Genomic DNA, 21,035 nt, shown 5'->3' on the forward strand with positions numbered 1-21,035 from the left:
TGAGCAACTTATACAAGGGGGCGGTCCTTGTAAGGAAGCGGGTGGCGACCAGGGAAGACAGGCAGGCAGTCACAGCAGGTGACCGGGACAGTCTCTGGGTAAACGGGCAGGAGGTCACGGCAAGTGACCGGGACAGTCTCTGGGTAAACGGGCAGGAGGTCACAGCAAGTGACCGGGACAGTCTATGGGTGAACGGGCAGGAGGTCACGGCAAGTGACCGGGACAGTCTCTGGGTAAACGGGCAGGTACGACCTGTGACGGCTGAGCCTCCAGGTAGGCTAGCAGGCAGATGGCAGATGAGTGCTCCCAGGTGAGCAGGCGAGAGTCTCTGGATAAGCAGGTGGTCACAGCATGTGACGGCGGAGCCTCCAGGTAGGCTAACAGGCAGGTAGCAGATGAGCGCTCCCAGGTGAGCGGGCAAGAGTCTCTGGACTGGCAGGTGGTCACGGCACGTGACGGCGGAGCCTCCAGGTAGGCTAACAGGCAGGTAGCAGATGAGCGCTCCCAGGTGAGCGGGCAAGAGTCTCTGGACTGGCAGGTGGTCACAGCACGTAACGGCGGAGCCTCCAGGTAGGCTAACAGGCAGGTAGCAGATGAGCGCTCCCAGGTGAGCGGGTTAGCTGGTCCATAGACAGACTGACAGGAGTCGGAAGGCAGACCGTCGGACCTCAGGCTAGCAAACAGGTAAGCGGATAACAGGCAGGAATCAAACAGCAAACTGGCAGCAAACTAGCAGGAAACTGGCAGGAAACTGGCAGGTAACTGGAAACGGGACCTGAGGGCTGAAGCAGAGTAGTGAACAGTGCAACAACATTGCTCGGGCACCTCCATTTTGGAGGAGGTGCCTTATATATGGAGGGATCCTCCGGCCATTGGCCGGGGACTCCTTAGGGCGACTTCTTTAAGAGAGGGGGAGCGCGCGCGCGCGCGCCCTAAGCACAGTGACCGGGGGAGAGCGGGCGCTGCAAGCAGAGCGGAAGGAAGCCGCCGGGCACGGAGCAGAGAGGTGAGGGGAACAGCGTCCCTGCTTAGCAGGAGGCAGGGACGCCGACGCTACAAAATAATAATAATAGTGATGGTTTTCTAACAGCGATCACCAGTGATCTGTGAGGAGAACCTAATAAGACATGTTTGACTTCAGCGCCACCACAGGAAAAATGAGGCAATACATTGTTTCCAATAAAATCAGTGTGCTGTCCATACAATGCAGGACATCCCAGATACTCAAGAGGACCAGGACTTAACATCCTCTTATTTAATACTACATCTTCGGATGTTACTAAAATTATTTCCTGGCGACTATAATCTAAGCCAACATTCCCAATTTTGGTGGAACAATCACAAAATATGGATTTTGCCAAAAGTGGGAATTTTGGGAACAATTCTTGGTGTGGAGCGTAAATATCTAAATTTTGTCTGTTCTTATGTTGGTAAGTATGCCAAACCTGGGAAGGTTTTCTAAAGAAAAATGTTAAAAATCTATTTATGCTACATGGAGCCAGATTGCTTCCTATAAAACTATGAATGGGATTGCAATAGGTTTTTACTTTCGGAATCCCTCCGTCACCCTCCCTTTTTTTAAATGTATTTTCCCGCTAATTAATCCTATTTAAACAATGAGCCGCACGGCAAATATTCATCAACCTCATCTATGTAAGCTATATTCAATCCTCTTGCCTTTACCTCGTTGCAGGGCGCGTGTTGCGATGCTATTTTATGCTTTGACGGTGATTCTGCTGAGATGCCGTATTCGTATTGCTTTTATGAGTCGCCCACTTAATTGCTCCCTCCGGTGTATTATAGTTTAAAATGTGGTATTCTACATTATAAAGAAGAAGAAAAGAGAGAAAATATCGCTCTGTGATGTACTTACAATGATCCCGGAGATTCAGGTAGGAATATTACAGGACATGCAGTAGTTTCCATTTTGTAGAACCTTTTCTTGTCCAATATTGTAATTGGTGCCCACTAGATAATTAGCAAATCACATTACAGTCTTTCGCTAGATATCTGTTGAATATAGAATGGTCGCTCCCATACCCTCCAACCCAGGGTTTGCTCATCTAATAACAGGCAGCAGAGCTAGCTGAGCAGTGTATGTGGTGTTTAGAGAGGGAAAATTCTATTAGTGGTGGACAGTCTCTGCCAGAGCCTGAGTGGTGGACCTAAAACTGAATGGGTGACACCATTTTGAACTATTTTGCCTACCCAATAAAAGGACTGTTTTGTTATTTGTGCCGGGAAATTTTTTTAATATGAAATATAATTAATTTTAGGCCATGTTCACACATTCAATATTTGGTTAGTATTTTACATTAGTATTTGTAGGGAGGGGGTGAAAAATGCAGAAGTGGTGACGTGTTTCTATTTTACTTTTCCTCTGATTATTCCACTCCTGATTTTGACTGACCAATACTCATGTAAAACACTTACTAAATACTGAACATGTGACCATGGCCTTACACTGTTTGTCATAAGAACCAGGTGCCTGTGTGAACACTGACAGTGTTATGGATACTGGTGTAGCACTGCTGGAATCCAGTGGCCAGAGGTGAACGAACAAGGAACAGCAAGTGGTAGTAGAAGTCCTTGGAGATAGCAAAAGGAGTTGTAGGAAACAATCCAGAAATAAGTGAGAACAGTCTGGGTAAGACAGTTCAAGAGCTGGAGACTGGAAGTTGACTAACAGCTAGACACAATACTCAAGCAATGAGTAAGAGATCCATGTGGCTTTAAGTAGGCTCAAACAGCAAACAAGATGGATTTCAGAGGTGCAGAATCTGCCATCTTAGCAAAGGGCAATTGCAGAACACAACAGCAGCCTCCAGTGCTAATAAGTGGAATTGCAGCACAATTATCAAGGTGAACAATAGCAGCCACTAGTGGTCAAAATGCAAAAGGAAAACAGTAATCCTGGTAGATAGCTACCAAAGAACTTGAATCCCTACAATATAGTTTGCTGTGGTTTGCTCTAGATCTACAGTAAACAATCCATGGTACAAATCTGCCATGTCGGTGTAAGGAAATAACCGGTGGCTCAGTGGTTATTACTGTTGCTCTGCAGCACTGTGGTTCTGAGTTCAAATCGCACCAAGGACAATATCTGAAAAGAGTTTGTATGTTCTCCCAGTGTTTGTGTGGGTTTCCTCCGGGTTCTCCGGTTTCCTCACACACTCCAAAGACTGATAGGTAATGTAGATTGTGAGCCCCAATGGGGGACAGTGATGGTAATGGTGGCAGTGGCTGTGGAAATAATGGTGCTATATAAGTAAGTAAAATAAATAAATAATTTCTACAAGTGGCTAATTACCAGGGGTGGAAGGCTAGATGGTGCTATTAGGGGCATGAGCTGGTAGGCCTGAGGACAAATTACCCTGTTTAAAGCTAGGCGGCTTCCCGCATCTCCCAACATCCACTGTACTGTAAAAGTAAGGAGGATTTGTATAAAGCAGGCTCAACCATTACGTGAGATTTTTCAGAGCTAGCTCCGACTGAGCAATTTACCTTCTTATATGTGGGGGGCAAAAGTGTCCATTACAGCTAAGTGCTTAAAAGAAGGGGAACCCTCTATCACCCCCACCACCACCATTGGACCCATTCAAAACAAATGCAATAAACATGATAAGCTGGGTGCTCATAGGGTTGGGGGATAGCTTGGACAATGTTATGGGGGCCCCATTATTTTACAGTAAAGGAGTAACACAAACTGTAATCTGGAAGATTCTAGAATTAGGAAAACCTTCTCCCCCAGACTCTCGAAGGAGTTAGAAAATTTTCCAGGTGTACACCGAATCTATTCTTGCAAGTAGAGGTTCAAAAGAGTTTTTTCCATGGAGGGGAGCATTAAATGTGCCTGAAAAAGAAAGGACGGAAGGCTGGAATAGGGCTGGACAGTATGTGGAGGGACATTCCCTGATAAAAGAAGTATGGCTAAGGCAGAAAAAATTCTCTTGGGCATGCTTTACCACAAGAAAGCTAGGAAGTATGGTTTAAAAAAAAAAATCTTGTGTACCTCCAGAAACAGTGCCATACCTTTCAATGAATTGTAATATTGTATCTTAAAGGTGTTGTCTCATCACAAACATAGGCACCCATGGATTTTTGGTGGAAAGGAGAGTATAACTATGCTTTTTTATTTTTATTTTTGTGAATAAATGGGTAAAGAAAGGTGGGGAGTTTTTATTTTAGATAAAGGAGTCTGTGTTTATTTCAATTAAAGAACTTTTTTCTGATTGTCTTTATTACATTTGACTTTGGGGTTAGTAATGGGGTTGTCTGATAGATGCCTCTCCATTACTAACCTGGGCTTGATGTCAGCTGAAAATTACAAAGCTGACATCAACCCCACAAATATTATCCCACTTTCTGCCGCACCAGAGCAAGTGGGAAGAGGCAGGCAAAGTGCCAGAATTGGCCCATCTAATAGATGTGCCTTTTCTGGGGCAGCGGTAAGGGGGAAGACAAGGGTGTAAGTACTTTCAGAACAAGGGATCCGGAACTGCCGGGGCCGTGCCTCTGGTTGCAGGGGGAAGACAGACTGTGAGCACAGGAGTCTGGTGACCGGGAAGCTGGGGGCGTGTCCAGAGCCAGAGCTCAGGGGTCAGGTGACCGGGGAGCTGGGGGAGTGTCTAGGAAGAGGGAGAAAAAGGAGCTTTGTGCGGGAAAGCAGGGAGTTGACAATTGGAGTCAAGCCCGACTAGAGGGAGAAGAGACCCAGGATCTGTGGAGCCAAGCAAGTGAAGTGCAGTGTTATGGACTAGGGGCTCAGTCGGTCAAACTGGAGACCGCCCGCTGCCGCCAGAAGATGGAGCATTGTTTAGGTGGGGAAGCCAGAAGAAAACAACACCGGCATCAGCCGGCAACTGCCTTGTGGGGATCAAAAGTCAGCTAAGTGTAAAACTGCCGATTACAACCGTTTCGACTCTGCTACATCTATCCAAACTGTGGATTGTCGGTTATAGCCTGTTACCTGCTACTTCCCTTGTTGTGCCCATATTTCCCCTGTTACTCCCTGCGTGGAGATTAACCCTGTTACAATAAATTCCCCCCCTGTTTATTAACCCTGTACTGGCTGCTCTGTGCTTCTGTGTCACTGCATCTAAAGTACCTGTGTCACACAGCTGCGGGCTGCTATTTTTAGGCTGGGTATGGCCAATATCCATGAAAATACCAGTCGCCACCTGTCTGCTTTAGCTTGGCTGGTAGTCAAAAATGGAAGGGACCCCACGTAGTTTTCTAAAATTATTTAAATAAGTTAAAAATATGGTGTAGGTAGCCCTCTATTTTTGACAACCAGCCAATATAAAGCTGACAGCTGGGGGTTGCAGCCCGCAGCTGTCGGCTTTGCCTGCACTGGTTACCAAGAATATAAGAGACCCCATGTCATTTTTTGTATTATTTATTGCACAGGTGCCAGCTGATGAATACTCTCATCAGCCTCGCCTGCTCTCACTGCTATCAGCAAGATAAGTTGTAGGATGATGAGAGTAGTACTCTCATCAGCTGACATTTGTGACTGGCGCAACCTTTTTACTACCGGACAGAGCTGCTGGCTCACATGCTGTCATCTGACAGCGTAGGAACCTCAGCGCTCTCACCGGTGGTAATGAACATACCGCAGATCAGAGCCGCTGGATTTTCACGTGCTGTCACACAGGTGACAGGGTGGGAAACACCCGATGTTCGGGCTGCCGAACTCAAACAGTAACATGGACTTCCTTGAGAAATCCATGTTTGGGGTCCGTGCACGGACACTAGGCGTTCGGTACGGACGCCGAACTTCACTATTCGGGTTCGTCCATCACTACTGAGGTGTAGACTGAGGTTTCAAAGCAAAATCGGCACCACCTAACATATGTTAATGGTGCAGGTTTATGTGGCCTCCTCAGGCACCATGGCCCAGGTGTGACAGCTATGCTACTTGGATAAAACATGCCATAAAAGCAGTGAGCTATCCATGGTAATTAAATGGCAACATTTAGTTCACAATTTTTATATAAAATTGTAATTTAAAGACTTCGTTAATTTTGCTAAAATCAGATGAGGAAATTTATCAGTCCCAGCCAGAGCACCGCTGTCCACATGAAATATGTGTTACATTCAAGGAAACTTTCATTAATCCACATCCACATATCCTATCTTGTGCCATCCCCCAGCACGTCTCCGGCTGTATCACATGTGTGCAAGCGTCTGCTATGGGAATCGCTACTTTTGATTTATTGCCCTATGAAGGCAATAACTTCTTAATGATCACTGTAGCTGTAGGCAAGAAAACCAATAGCGTTTCTGCAACATTTCAGATATTGGCAGCTTTTATGAAGCAATAATGGCGTCTCCGGTAAAGCGTTTGTTGCATATTTTTATATATCTTCATATAATTGAATATTAAGACACAGACAGGATACATGATGGATGCAGTTTACTCATGAAAAAGCTGCAAGCAAACAATCATTCTGCAATATAACTGCTCTAAACCAGACTACACATCACTAACACTGCCCTATACCAAGCAACTGTACACTAACATTGCTCTATACAAAACTGCTGTACACTAACACTGCTCTATACAAAACTACTGTACACTAACACTGCTCTATACAAAACTACTGTACACTAACACTGCTCTATACAAAACTACTGTACACTAACACTGCTCTATACAAAACTACTGTACACTAACACTGCCCTATACAAAACTACTGTACACTAGCACTGCTATATACAAAACTACTGTGCACTAACACTGCTCTATACAAAACTACTGTACACTAGCACTGCTATATACAAAACTACTGTGCACTAACACTGCTCTATACAAAACTACTGTACACTAGCACTGCTATATACAAAACTACTGTGCACTAACACTGCTCTATACAAAACTACTGTACACTAACACTGCCCTATACAAAACTACTGTACACTAACACTGCCCTATACAAAACTACTGTACACTAACACTGCTCTATACAAAACTACTGTACACTAACACTGCTCTATACAAAACTACAACCCCTGGCAAATATTATGGAATCACCGGGCTCGGAGGATGCTCATTCAGTTGTTTAATGTTGTTGAAAAAAAGCAGATCACAGACATGGCACAAAACTAAAGTCATTTCAAATAGCAACTTTAGGGCTTTAAGAAACACTAAAAGAAATCAAGAATAAAAATGCGGTACTCAGTAAGCGTATTTTTTTTCAGACCAAGCAGAGGGAAAAAAATAATGGAATCACTCAATTCTGAGGAAAAAATTATGGAATCATGAAAAACAAACACACAAAAGAACACTCCAATACATCACTAGTATTTTGTTGCACCACTTCTGGCTTTAATAACAGCTTGCAGTCTTTGAGGCATGGACTTAATGAGTGACAAACAGTACTCTTCATCAATCTGACTCCAACTTTCTCTGATTGCTGTTGCCAGATCAGCTTTGCAGGTTGGAGCCTTGTCATGGACCATTTTCTTCAACTTCCACCAAAGATTTTCTATCTGCAGGCCATGACATTGACCTTATGTGTCTTCTTTCAAGGAATGTTTTCACAGTTTTTGCTCTATGGCAGGATGCATTATCATCTTGAAAAATGATGTCATCATCCCTAAACAAACATCCTTTCAATTGATGGGATAAGAAAACTGTCAAAAATATCAATGTAAACTTGGGTATTTATTGAAGATGTAATGACAGCCATCTCCCCAGTGTCTTTACTAGAGTTGAGCCACCCCCATAGTGTTTGAGTTCGGTTCGGTTCGTCGAACACCCGTATGTTCGCCGAACTGTCCGTCGAACTGTTCATTGAACACCTTCGAACACCGTTAAAACCAATGGCAGGCAAACAAAAACACATAGAAACACATAGAAAACACATAGAAAACACTTCAAAGGTGTCCAAAAGCTGAAAAACTGCTCAGAAGACACAACTAACACATGTAAAAGTGACAAGTACATATAGTCATGCGAAAAGAAAAGAGGTGGAGGAGTAAAAGGAGGGGGAGACACAGATATAGGCATGTCATGCCCTTCTAAAATCAAGAAAGGCTGAAGTAAAAATCTAAAATCAGCCTACCAACACCCAGACATCGTGACAAGAAAATTAAAAAAAGAAATATCTTTAGGTAGAATGGCAGTTCCATTCAGAACACTTTCCTTACAAGACGTAGTGGTATCCCCGTTGTGAGTTGTGCCAAAAACGGAACCCAATACATTAGGACTAATCCACCATTTGTCATATCCAAGGAGCAGGTCCATAAAAGACAACATCGACGCGGAACCAAGTACAGTAGTATATACTGTACATCCTTTGAAAAGGCAATCAGGAGGATCAAGAAGTTGGGAAGGGTCACCATAATGGCCAAAACAGACATTGATGCGGCGTTCCGGTTACTTACTACCTGTGCCTAAGAATAGTGTCCACCTATTGGGCTGCTTCTGGGAAGGAGCATACTTTATAGATCGCTGTTTGCCCATGGGGTGCTCCAGATCCTGCTCACTATTTGAGGCGTTTAGTTGCTTCCTTGAATGGGTTGTAATGGACGTTTCTAAGGGGGAAGATATTATCCATTACCTCGACAACTTCTTATGCCTGGGCCCAAAAGATTCGCCACAGTGTGAATACACGCGGTCGTCCACCTGTGAGAAGGAGAGAGCTGGAGGGAGAGCGGACACCACAGAGCCGAGGGGTTAGATGGAGAACGGAAGAAGGAAAGAGGGCGAGGGAGGTAAGGGAGTACAGTGGAAGGCCAACCTGAGCACCCCCACATTCCTGCTGGGCGGGGAACAGCCCTGGGAAGAAAAGCCGCTTGCGCATCCCTTTGAGGCTACGGGCGCGAGCGGGCAGAGGGACTACGCTGGAGTGCGAAGCCGACACGGCCAGTCCGTTCCCGCCCGTGCGACCTCCGTGTCGCCGGGTTTGTGCCAGAGCCACGGTGGACCCTGACGGCCAGCCCCCCTCTCCCAATACTGGTGCCTGTCCGCTGGTGGGTCGAGTACCCCCGTGGTGGGGGGGGAGCAATATCTGCAGAAGAAAGACCATCTTTCAGCCAAACTAAGATGTCTACTTCTTTTCGTGGACAATGTGATACGATCCCTTCCTTACGGCCACGCCCATCGCTACAAATTCCAGATGAGGCACAAAAACAGCAGGTGCTTCAACGGATATCAAGTGCTCCTTCAAGTGGGCTCTCCTCCACATCAACTTCAACTTCACAAATACTCCAGTCCTCAGAGGTGTCACCCCAATCGCACTTGCTTCCTCACAGCTCCCAAGTCTCCAGCTGCCCATCTGAGTATGGGGTAACACAGATGGTTGAGTCTGCACAGCTGTTTACTCATACTATAGCCTGGGAAACGGAGGTCTGCTCCAGAGCTTCTGTTAATCCAGACGAGGAAATGATCTGCACTGATGCCCAGAATCTTTATGAGTCGGATCCAGGACCAGATGAAGAAGGTTCTGAGCATAATGTAGACCCTCGTTCCCAAACTGTAACTCCTGTTGGTGGAGACAATGATGAAGACGATGATGAGACTCAAATACCTGATTGGAGCGACAACTTGACTTTTCAGTCAGGACAGGAAGAGGTTGGCTCTGAGGACGACGGGTGTGAGAACACACAGGGTGATGATGACGAGGTTGGAGATCCCACTTACTGTCAACCCACAGTCAGCCAGTCGATGAGGTCAGCAGAGGAGGTGGAGGAGGATGTGACTAGCCCAGGGGATGGGGATGACTCGGTACCCGGGCCTTTGCCTGGCCATGGGGATGTCGCGGTGGTCGGCTCCCTGGCCCGTACCCTGGGGTCACTCTTTAAAAGGGTGGATAATTGTTAATTTTCTAAGAGTTCATGACGCCACCTGTGGTATCTGGTGAGAAGCACCAGCGCTGCAGCAGTCCACTGAGGCCGGTGATAAGGCAGCTCTATGGTATAGCTCCCCACAGGTGGAGCTAGGCATCAGAAAAGCGTATGCAGGGGGAATGCAGGACAGGCGAGACCCAGCTGGGTCAGAGCAAGAACGGGAACGGACACGGTAGTCACTTCAGTACCTTTTACAGGTGGAAATTCAGACACATCCCCGAGCACTGTAGGGTGAAGGGTGCATATCAGGATCCTCCCCAATGAGCGGGTGTAGGGCCTCCTGTTTCTTGCCTCTGTGTAGTAAGTTTCTGACCTGCCTGGAGCTAGGCCTAACTTTGTCTCTGTCCTGCGCTGGCTGACCTTGTGGTAGGGCCTTGTCTTGGAGTTCACGCTCCAAGTATGCGGGGCCTAAGCGTCTCCTGGCTCTGTTATGTATCAGCACCGTAGCGATCCTGGGACTTTTAATTCTCCAGGGATTTCGGTTATGCCTTACTGGGTCATAGAGATGCCGGTAAGCTCGGATCCGGTGTCCGGTAAATGCTTTGGGGTGAGCTGGTTAAGCTCCTCTGCCCCCTATGTACTAACTCTCCACTCGCCTTCGGCCTACTCGGGCCCTCACTAGGCTATACACTCTAACGACAGCTTGCCGCGCTTCACTGATCTTATGGCGCCGGCACACCTTAAGCTCTAACTGGGCTCCCTGAATCTAGCTAGCAGGAGCCTCGTGCTCCACTGCTGAACTATTAACTGAGTTCTCTAGACTAGACTGAGCTCCACTGCAGACTGACCTCTCTTAGGCTTCTCTACTGCAGGAACTTTTCAGAGGAACTGAACTGCCTAGCTCCACCTTCCCTATTTATATCCCTAATGAGCTCCCTCTGCTGGTCTGAGGTGGAAGGTGGAGATGTGTGAATGTTTATGGGGCCTCTTGTGGAGGATTCCATCAATGCACTCTTCTAGGATCTGTGATACCACGCGCAGCTGGGCGTCACAGATGCTGTTGACGACGAGGTTAGGTTGCGCCTTCCTAGACAGAGACGGAGTACTGGAAGCACATCAACAACTGCATCCTCAACCACAACTCTGCCTCTGACCACAATTCGTAGTGGCTCTTCAGGTCTCATGGGCTCTAAGCCTCGCATAGCCTGGGCATTTTTTCAGATCGATAAGGATGACCCAACTCGTGTTATCTGTAATATTTGTCACCAAAAGCTAAATAGAGGCCAAAAAATCCATAGTTTGAGTACTTCATGCATGAACCGTCACATGGATATGAAGCATAAGGTGCAGTGGGAAGCTCACTGTGCTACAATGCGGCCTAGCGGGCCGAGCCAACCACCGTCTGCCCCATCTTGTGCATCCGCGGCCTCTTCATCCTCTGTGACTGGGGGGACAGCAGTCACACATGTTTTTGGATGCAGACCTGCCACCTCTTTACCCGCAACAGCCAGTGTAATTGGCAGGTCATCATTTCATTTGGAGGTGGAAACACCAGATGGAGTTGAGCGCTCTCAGACATCGAAAGCACCACCTTTGGATCAAGGCAACCTAACTTTTCCGCCTGCACCTTCCTCAAAGACCGGCAGTTTGCCGGGGACACCCTACTCAACCCCGTATAAGCACAACAGCCAGACCAAGGTCCCTCAGATGTGGACAAGTAAAAGACCATTTTCTCCTAACCATGACAAAGCTAAGAGGTTGAATTTCACCATCTGCAAGCTGTTGGCTACAGAAATGCTGCCTTTCCGCCTGGTGGACACAGAGGTATTTTCGAGACCTTATGTCCGTCGCAGTGCCCCAGTACCAGATGCCCAGTCGGCACTACATCTCAAAGAAAGGTGAGCCTGTTCTCCACCAGCATGTCGCACACAACATCACCGTTTCTCTGAGAAACTCTGTGTGTGACAGGGTGCATTTCACCACAGACACTTGGACGAGTAGGCATGGACAGGGGCGTTACATGTCGCTGACTGGGCACTGGGTAACTATGGTGACAGCAGGACAAGGGGCTGCTGTCCAAGTCTTGCCATCCCCTCGAGTTGTATGTCAATCCTCTTTATCTCGAAGTTCCTCCACTGCTTCTGCCTCCTCAACCTCCTCTCGGTCCTCCACCTGCACCCAAAGCCTGTCTGGTAATGCCACCCGCTTTCTAACTGTGCAGAATGAATCCTGCACACCTCCTTACTATGCTGGCAGCAGAGCTCAACGGCATCAGGCGGTGTTTACTTTGAAATGTCTGAGAAATGTGAGTCACGCAGCTGAGGAGTTGTGGTCTGCTCTGGAGACCCAGTTCCATGAATGGTTGTCTCCACTGGACCTGCAACCAGGGAAGGCCGTGTGCGACAATGCTGCAAACCTGGGTGTGGCCCTTCGCCGGGGCAATGTCACTCACATGTTGAACCTGATTGTCCAGCAATTTTTAGCCCACTATCCCGGACTAGATGGCCTTCTGCAGAGGGCTCACTTCCGCCGTTCGCATCCCGCAGCTCAGCGACTTACATCTCTACAGAAGTCGTTGGGCCTGCCAGTTCACCGGCTGAAATGCGATGTGCCAACACGGTGGAATTCAACTCTGCACATGTTGCAGCGATTGTGGCAGCACCGACAAGCCCTGGTGCAATACGTTCTGACGTATAGCCTGGGCCAACGAGATCCAGAGGTTGGGCAAATCACGCTGCAGGAGTGGTCTCACATCAGGGACCGATGAAGTTGACGAGCCCCCTGAGCCGTGGGGTACCCGGAGCCGGGCCGGTAGACGCTGGGGGTTGTAGTCACTGTGGCGGTGACCCGGTCCGTGAACCAGGGTGGTCAATCCAAGGGTAATTTGTATATATGGGTTTTATAATGTCCGACTACGCCACCTGTGGAGTGCGGCTGTAGCACCCCGAGGGCTCGGTTGCTACAGAGGTATTGCATCTCAGCCAGATGTGCGATATCTCACTCTCAGGTAAGGATGGAGTGTGAATCAGGACCCTGACACCTGCATGCATTACACCACATTTCCGGGGGGCAGGGCGACCGATATGCTCCAAGTAGAGCACGACAGTCCCTGTCCCTGGCTAGAGTGGGAGGAGGGAACACCGAGCAAGGGGGAACCCTGTAGTGCATAGGAGGGAGAGGGCAGTTCCTGGGTGCACCTAGAGGGAGGTATAAAAGGTGGGCACCATCTTAGTTCAGTGGTTCAGTTCAGTGAGAGAAGATGTTATGATCTGCTACAAGCACTAAGGAAAGACAGGAGATCTGTCCCTACAATAGAACTAAACAGGATCCCTATGATGTAACGGGGAACCTGATCCTGCGATCAGACCCGCTAAAGTCCTCAACTAGTCTGTACGAAGACCTATAGATGCAAGGGAGGGATCCCTACAAGATCTAGGGACTGGGATAAAGTTGGACACCTCCTAGCAGAAATTGTAGCAGTAAAAGACAAACACACAACATAGAACATAGAGGTCAGAAGACCTAGCAAAACTAACAGAGAAAGGTAACAGAGCACCAAGCTAGCTCAAGAGTAGTAATACAATGAAGTCCAGCAAGGCCAGGAGGGCGGAGCCGGATTAAATAGACAAAACAGGTCATGTGACCAGCAAACTAGAAAAAAACCAACAGGAGAGTTCTAACAGTACCCCCTCTTCTAAGAGGATCCTCCGGATCCCCTAGGCCCGGGCTTATCAGGAAACCTCCTGTGTAACGCTCTGACAAGTCTGGAAGCAGAAACATCATCCGCCCTCACCCATGAGTTATCCTCGGGTCCGAAACCCTTCCAAGCGACGAGATACTGCTAACTCCCTCTATACCGTTTAGAATTTAGGATGCGGGAAATTTCATATTCCCCGTCCTCCACCACCGGAGGAACAGTGGCAGAGGCGTCACCAACCGACACACAAGCTCTTTTCAACAGAGAAACATGAAACACCGGATTAATCTTCCAGGAGGTAGGAACCTCCAACCTAACAGCAGATTGGTTAACTATCTGAAGCACCTTAAAGGACCCTACAAACTTGGCACCCAATTTTTTAGAAGGAATCCTCAATCGAAGATTCTTAGAGGACAACCAAACCATGTCACCAATAGCAAACAAAACCTCTTGCCGTTTCCTATCAAAGTACCTCTTAGATTTTTTGTTAGCCTCCTGAAGATTATCATGCACATCCATTCAAACTCTCTCCAAATCACCGGAAAAACTCTCCTCCTCAGGCACAGCCGATACCAATTTGGAGAATGACCCAAAAGACAGATGTCTCCCAGAACAACAAAAAAAAGGCGAACACCCAGCAGAAGAGGATGTATGGTTGTTAAGAGCAAATTCAGCAAGTGGCAGAAACTCAGACCACCCCTCTTGATTTTCTGCCACAAAGCAACGCAAGAACTGCTCAACATCCTGGTTCTTTCTTTCTGTCTGGCCATTAGACTCAGAATGATATCCGGATGAAAACGACAAATGAACTCCCAACCTGTCACAAAAGGCACGCCAAAAACGAGCCACGAACTGAGGTCCCCTATCAGAAACAATGTCAGTAGGAACGCCATGTAGTCTGACAATTTCCTTGACAAAGGCCTTAGCGAGGGTCTTAGCGCAAGGCAGTTGATGAAGGGAACCAAGTGACACATCTTGCTAAAACGGTCCACGACCACCCAGATGACCGTGAAACCTTCAGAGGGGGAAAGGTCAGTAATAAAGTCCATAGCCAGATGTGTCCAAGCTGCACTAGGAACCTCCAGAGGGCAAAGCAACCCCGCAGCAGGAGAATGCGAAGACTTAGATCTAGCACACACAGTACATTGACGCACCCACTTAATGACTTCCTTCTGCCATCCAGGCCACCAAAAACTGCGACCCACAAGTCTCTTTGTCTCAGAAATTCCTGGATGACCTGCCAACCGAGACTCATGACACTCAACAAACAAATCTCTCCTAAAAGTCCTAGGCACAAACAACCTCCCATGGGGAGTGTTAGATGGGGCATTCTCATGAGCTTTAAGAATCTCATCCTCCAAAACGGAGTCCAAAGCAGCAATCACAACACCTTCTTGTAAAATGCTCTCCTCCTCCTCCTCAGCACCGACCATGGGAGAAAAGCTGCGAGACAAAGCATCCGCTTTAACATTCTTGGTAACCGGGATGTAAGTAACGGAAAAATTAAACCGCGAGAAAAAAAGTGCCCACCTAGCCTGACGGGCATTGAAGCGCTTGGCAGCATCAAGATAGATCAGATTTTTATGATCAGTGAAAACCTGAATGGGAAGTTCAGCACCTTCCAAGAGATGACACCAGTGTTCGAATGTGAGTTTAATAGTCAGCAATTCCCAATTACCAATATCGGAATTAAGTTCAGTCTCAGAAATTTTTTTTTAAAAAAAGGCACAGGGATGTACTCCATCCTTGCTTTCCTGAGACAACACCGCACCGACCCCCACAGAAGAAGCATCAACCTCAACCAAAAACGGCTTAGTCACATCAGGCTGCATAAGGATGGGAGAGGAGCTGAACCTCTCCTTTAGAAACACAAAAGCTTCAATGGCCTCAGAAGTCCACTGAATCGCATTAGCACCTTTCCTGGTGAGATCAGTCAGCGGTTTGACAATAATAGAAAATTTTTTATGAATTTTCTGTAATAATTGGCGAAACCCAAAAACCTCTGTATCGATTTCAAACCAATAGGCCTAGGCCATTCCTGCACAGCTTGAACTTTAACCGGGTCCATCTCAAAACCTTCACTGGAGATAATGTAACCCAAAAAACTAATTCTCTGTACAGCGAACTCACATTTCTCTAGCTTAGCAAAAAGAGAATTGTCAATTAATAACTGCAATACCTCACGTACGCTCCGCCAATGAGACTCCAGATCAGGCGAATAAATCAAAACGTCATCCAAATACACAACCACATTTTTGCCGATCAAAGGTCTAAGGATGTCATTAATAAGATTCTGAAAAAATACTGGAGCATTGGTAAGACCAAAAGGCATAACCAGGTTCTCAAAATGACCCACAGGAGTGTTAAAAGCAGTCTTCCATTCATCACCCTCCTTCATGCGCAACAAATTGTATGCCCCCCGGAGATCAGTTTTAGAGAACCACTTGGCCCCCACTAACTGGTTAAACAAATCAGGAATCAATGGCAGTGGGTAAGGATTGCGTACAGTAATTTTATTAATCTCACGAAAGTCCAGACAAGGACGTAAACCGCCGTCCTTTCTTTTAACAAAAAAAAATCCAACAGCCACAGGAGACTTGGAAGGCCTAACGTGACCGGCCGCCAAGCTTGTTTGTATGTATTCCTCCAAAGCCTTTCTCTCAGGAATACTAAGATTAAATAAACGACTTTTAGGAAGAGTCGCTCCAGGGACAAATTCAATGGTACAATTATAGTCTCTATGGGGAGGCAATATTTGTGACTCCTCCTCAGGAAAAACTCTCCAAAACTCCTGAATAGGTACAGGTAATTCCCCTTTTTCCACCGCAGCAATACATCCGTTACAACACTTGTCATAACACTTAGGACTCCAGGACTTAATTTCATTGGTAGACCAATCCAGTACAGGATTGTGCAATTTTAACCAGGGTAACCCCAAAATTACTGGAGAAGGCAAATTATTTAATACCACCAAATCCAAATTTTCTTGATGAACACCATTAATAGTGAGGGGAAATTCACAGACCTTGTGAGTAACACTCTTCAAGGGGGAGCCATCGACAGAAACCACAGCAATAGGGGATGACAAAGGTTTGGGTTTTAATTTAAGTTTTTCCAAGAATCCCCCATCAATCACATTCAGAGTAGAACCACAATCCACAAATATCCGAAATTCAATTAATTCTTCCTGAGCAGTGATAGTAGCAGAAAGAAATACCCCCTTAGAAGTTAAACAGGCAATACGGGCGTAACTGACCTTTTTTTTTTCTTTGTTCATACGAAGTACACAGTTCTTAATAAAATGATCAGATTTTCCGCAATAAAAGCACAAACCTTCAGAAGATCTGCGGTCTTTTTCCTGAGAGCGGGGTGCCATCGCCCCGATCTCCATTGGCTCTCCAATGTCAGTGCAGACCCTCTCAATACTCGGAGCTGACATGGCAGAGGATTTACTTTCATTAACCCTTGCACGCAGTCTCCTGTCCACCCGTATAGCTAATTGCATAGCCTCCTGCAAGTTTCCAGGTGTGGGATAAGCAATCAGCAAATCCTTAACCCTTTCACCTAGCCCCGCAAGAAACAAACTTTTCAAAGCTGAATCGTTCTACCCCACCTGGGCAGACCACCGACGGAAGTGAGAACAATATTTTTCCACATTACCTGATCCCTGCCTCAAATGTCTTAATTCAGTCTCAGCTGATGAGACACGATCAGGATCATCATACAACAAACCCAAAGCAGAAAAAAAACTATCCACTGATCTAAAGCATGGATCACTAGGTTGGAGAGAAAAGGCCCATCCCTGAGGCTCTTTGCGCAAAAGTGACATTATGAACCCTATGCGCTGTGATTCATCACCAGAAGATCTGGGTCTCAAGCGAAAATACAATAAACAAGCATTTTTAAAGGAAAAAAATTCCTATTGATCACCAAAGAATAAATCAGGCAAACGTACCTTTGGCTCCACAAAATGTGCTCCAGAACAGCTAATCACGTGTTGTTGGAGCTCGGCCACCTCCAGAGAGAGTCCCTGCAGGCGTTGAGACGAATCCTGAACCAACACCATGATAGAAACTGGAAGTCTTTCCTTAGAGATATTTTTGGGCTGGACTTACTGTTATGATCTGCTACAAGCACTAAGGAAAGAAAGGAGATCTGTCCCTACAATAGAACTAAGCTAGATCCCTACGATGTAACGGGGAACCTGATCCTGCGATCAGACCCGCTAAAGTCCTCGGCTAGTCTGTACGAAGACCTATAGATGCAAGGGAGGGATCCCTACAAGAACTAGGGACTGGGATAAAGCTGGGCACCTCCTAGCAGAAATTGCAGCAGTAAAAGACAAACACACAACATAGAACATAAAGGTCCGAAGACCAAGCTAAACAGACTGAGAAAGGTAACCAAGCACCAGGCTAACTTAAGAGTAGAAATTACAATGAAGTCCAGCAAGGCCAGGAGGGCGGAGCAGGATTAAATAGGCAAACAAGGTCATGTGACCAGCAAGATAGAAAAAAACTAACAGGAGAGTTCTAACAGCAGTCACAGGACTGACAAAAGTGCAGAGTAGCAGTTCAGAGCAGTAACCAGACTAACAAAAGTGCAAAGTAGCAGATCAGAGCAGTCACAGGACTGATAAAGTGCAGAGTAGCAGTTCAAAGCAGTGACAGTACTAATAAAGTGCAGAGTAAAAATACAGAACAGTATCCGGACTGACAAAAGTGCAAAGTAGCAGATCAGAGCAGTCACAGGACTGACAAAAATGCAGAGTAGCAGTTCAGAGCAGTGCCAGTACTGCTAAAGTGCAGAGTAGCAGTTCAGAGCACTGACAAGACTAAAAAAGTGCAGAATAGCAGTTTAGAGCAGCGACAGGACTGATAATGTGCAGAATAGAAGTACAGAGCAGTCACAGGACTGATATAGTGCAGAGTAGCAGTACAGATAAGTGACAGGACTGATAATGTGCAGAGTAGAAGTATAGAGCAGTGAGAGGAATGATAATGTGCAGAGTAGCAGTACAGAGCAGTGACAGGTCTAATAAAGTGCAGAGTAGCAGTTCAAAGTAGTGACAGGACTGGTAATGTGCAGAGTAGCAGTTCAGAGCAGTCACAGGACCGATAAAGTGCAGAGTAGCACTTCAGAGAAGTGACAGGACTGATGCTGTGCAGAGTAGTAGTACAGAGCAGTGACAGGACTGATGTCCAGAGTAGTAGAACAGACCAATGACAGGACTGATGATGTGCAGAGGTGCAGAGTAGCAGTATAGAGCAGTAACAGGTCTGATAAAGTGCAGAGTAGCAGTTCAGAGTAGTGACAGGACTGATAAAGTGCAGAGTAGCAGTTCAAAGCAGTGACAGTACTAATAAAGTGCAGAGTAAAAGTACAGAGCAGTCACAGGACTGACAAAAGTGCAGAGTAGCAGTTCAGAGCAGTGACAGGACTAATAAAGTGCAGAGTAGCAGTACAAAGTAGTGATAGGACTGGTAATGTGCAGAGTAGCAGTAAAAAGTAGACATAGGACTGGTAATGTGCAGAGTAGCAATTCAGAGCAGACACAGGATTGATAATGTGCAGAGTAGCATTTCAGAGTAGTGAAAGGACAGCTGCTGTGCAGAGTACTAGTACAGAGCAGTGACAGGACTGATGTGCAGAGTAGTAGTACAGACCGATGTGTGAGGGGCTCAGGGTGGTAGTAGTGGCGATGGACTGCTGCTATGATCCCTCACCCTGGCTCCCTGACAAAGACAAATGTCCAAATTCTCCTGTGCATGTGGTGTATAACACTCAGGTTTCTGTTGTAAATCTCTTCTGTGTTCGGTTCTTCCACCTCAGGAACCGCCGCACACATATTTAGTGACTTCCACTCCGTTTTATAAAAAAAAATTTTACTTGAACTCTTGAATTCAACTTCATAGAGCATGCAGCATTGATAACATACTTTTCCAGGGTTACCATTCATTGCACCGCACGTAGTGATGTTCACTGTCTGTTTGTCCTGAGCTGTTCCTTCCATAGTCGACCTTTTTGGCTTGTGAGACACTCGCAGTTCTAAGAGTCCCATGCTGTCTTCTCCGCACTATTCCCCGTCCGACTTCCCTTCCTGGCAGATTTTGAGACTAGCTTCTCTGCTGGCTCCTGTGGACTGCAGGCCCCGAACGTTAAGGGAAAGTCTATTTCAGAGTTCCTGACTGACGTTTCTTTGCTGCTGGATGGACCATGCTTCTGGTGCCCCTCTAGACTTCCAGCTGCTGCTCTGTCACATCTCTCTCTCTCCAACTCCCACTAGAACTCCTGCAATCAGGAAGTCCCTTAGTTTTACACAGAACCTGCTCCTCCCACAATGGAGCAGCTCTTAAACCCCTTAACTCTTTCCTAACTTACAACTACATCCTCTCTAAGCTATAGTGCCCACCTCTGCATTACCCTTCTACTAATCTAATAGTCGGCCTACACTTAACCTATACTGACCCTGTAATTAATACATCAGACATCAGGTCATATACATACTCAGACATATACTCAGAGTACAACATTATGTGTGTAGCACCCTGAGGATTCGGCTGCTACAGGGGTATTGCACCTCAACCCAGAGGTGTGATATTCCACTCCCGGGTAAGGAAGGAGTGTGGAACTGAGCTCAGATAGACTGCATGCACTACATACATCCCATTCCAGAGGAGCAGGCCGACGGCACTCCCACTTAGAAATGTGCAGGTGCGACCGAGCCTGTTCCTGGCTGGAGTGGGAGGGGGGTGGTACATCCCATGTAGTGTAGGGGCAGATAGGGGGAGCAGTCTGGGTAGTGATAGGAGCTCATTGGGTGCTGGTCACCTGAGCTCACACATAGAGGGATATATAAGGAGGGCACCAACTAGAATCAGGGTCAGACGCAGAGAGTCAGTCAGTGCAGAGGACAAGTCAGCAGGAGAGGAGGAGCGGAAGCAGGCAGAGGAGCAGCTGAAAGAAAGAGAGGCCCTGAAGAGAGAGAGTGGAGTGAAGAAAGACCCAGAGGGGGACAAAGAAGGGACCCAAGAACCCAAATAAGAACACCGGGTGAGGAGTCAGCAGAAGGGTACCGGAACCCAAGCTGGTGGGGGCAAAGACATTCCCCAGCCAGAGACCGGAGACCGTGGGCAGCGTCTGTCACGGTCACCCACCACATTCACCCTGAAGGCACACCACAGGAAGGGTCAGGGAACCCAGGGCCAAGGGTGTCCCAACAGAAGGCCCGAGGGAGCTGGACTTAGGTGAATCACTGGTGGGGACGGCTGAAGAAAGGACAGAGGGAGAGCTCAGGGCCACGCTCCGGACTTGTTTGGGGGTTGGCTGGATCCAGGACCTGGTGGACGCAGCACGGCTCGGGTGGTCACTAGCAGCTGGAGTGACCAGTACAACATCAGCAGTAAGTAAACACCCTTAACTGCACAACCCGAGTCTGTCTTCATTGCTGGCTGCACCACACCACCACAACCCCCATCCTCTGCGCCTGTCCCCTCTGAGGCTATACCCCTCCCGTTGGGGGTTATCCCACCAAGCTGCGCAT

Source organism: Phyllobates terribilis, unplaced genomic scaffold, assembly GCF_046119375.1.
Source record: "Phyllobates terribilis strain yellow unplaced genomic scaffold, ASM4611937v1 Scaffold_7__3_contigs__length_470593459, whole genome shotgun sequence".
NCBI lineage: Eukaryota > Metazoa > Chordata > Amphibia > Anura > Dendrobatidae > Phyllobates > Phyllobates terribilis.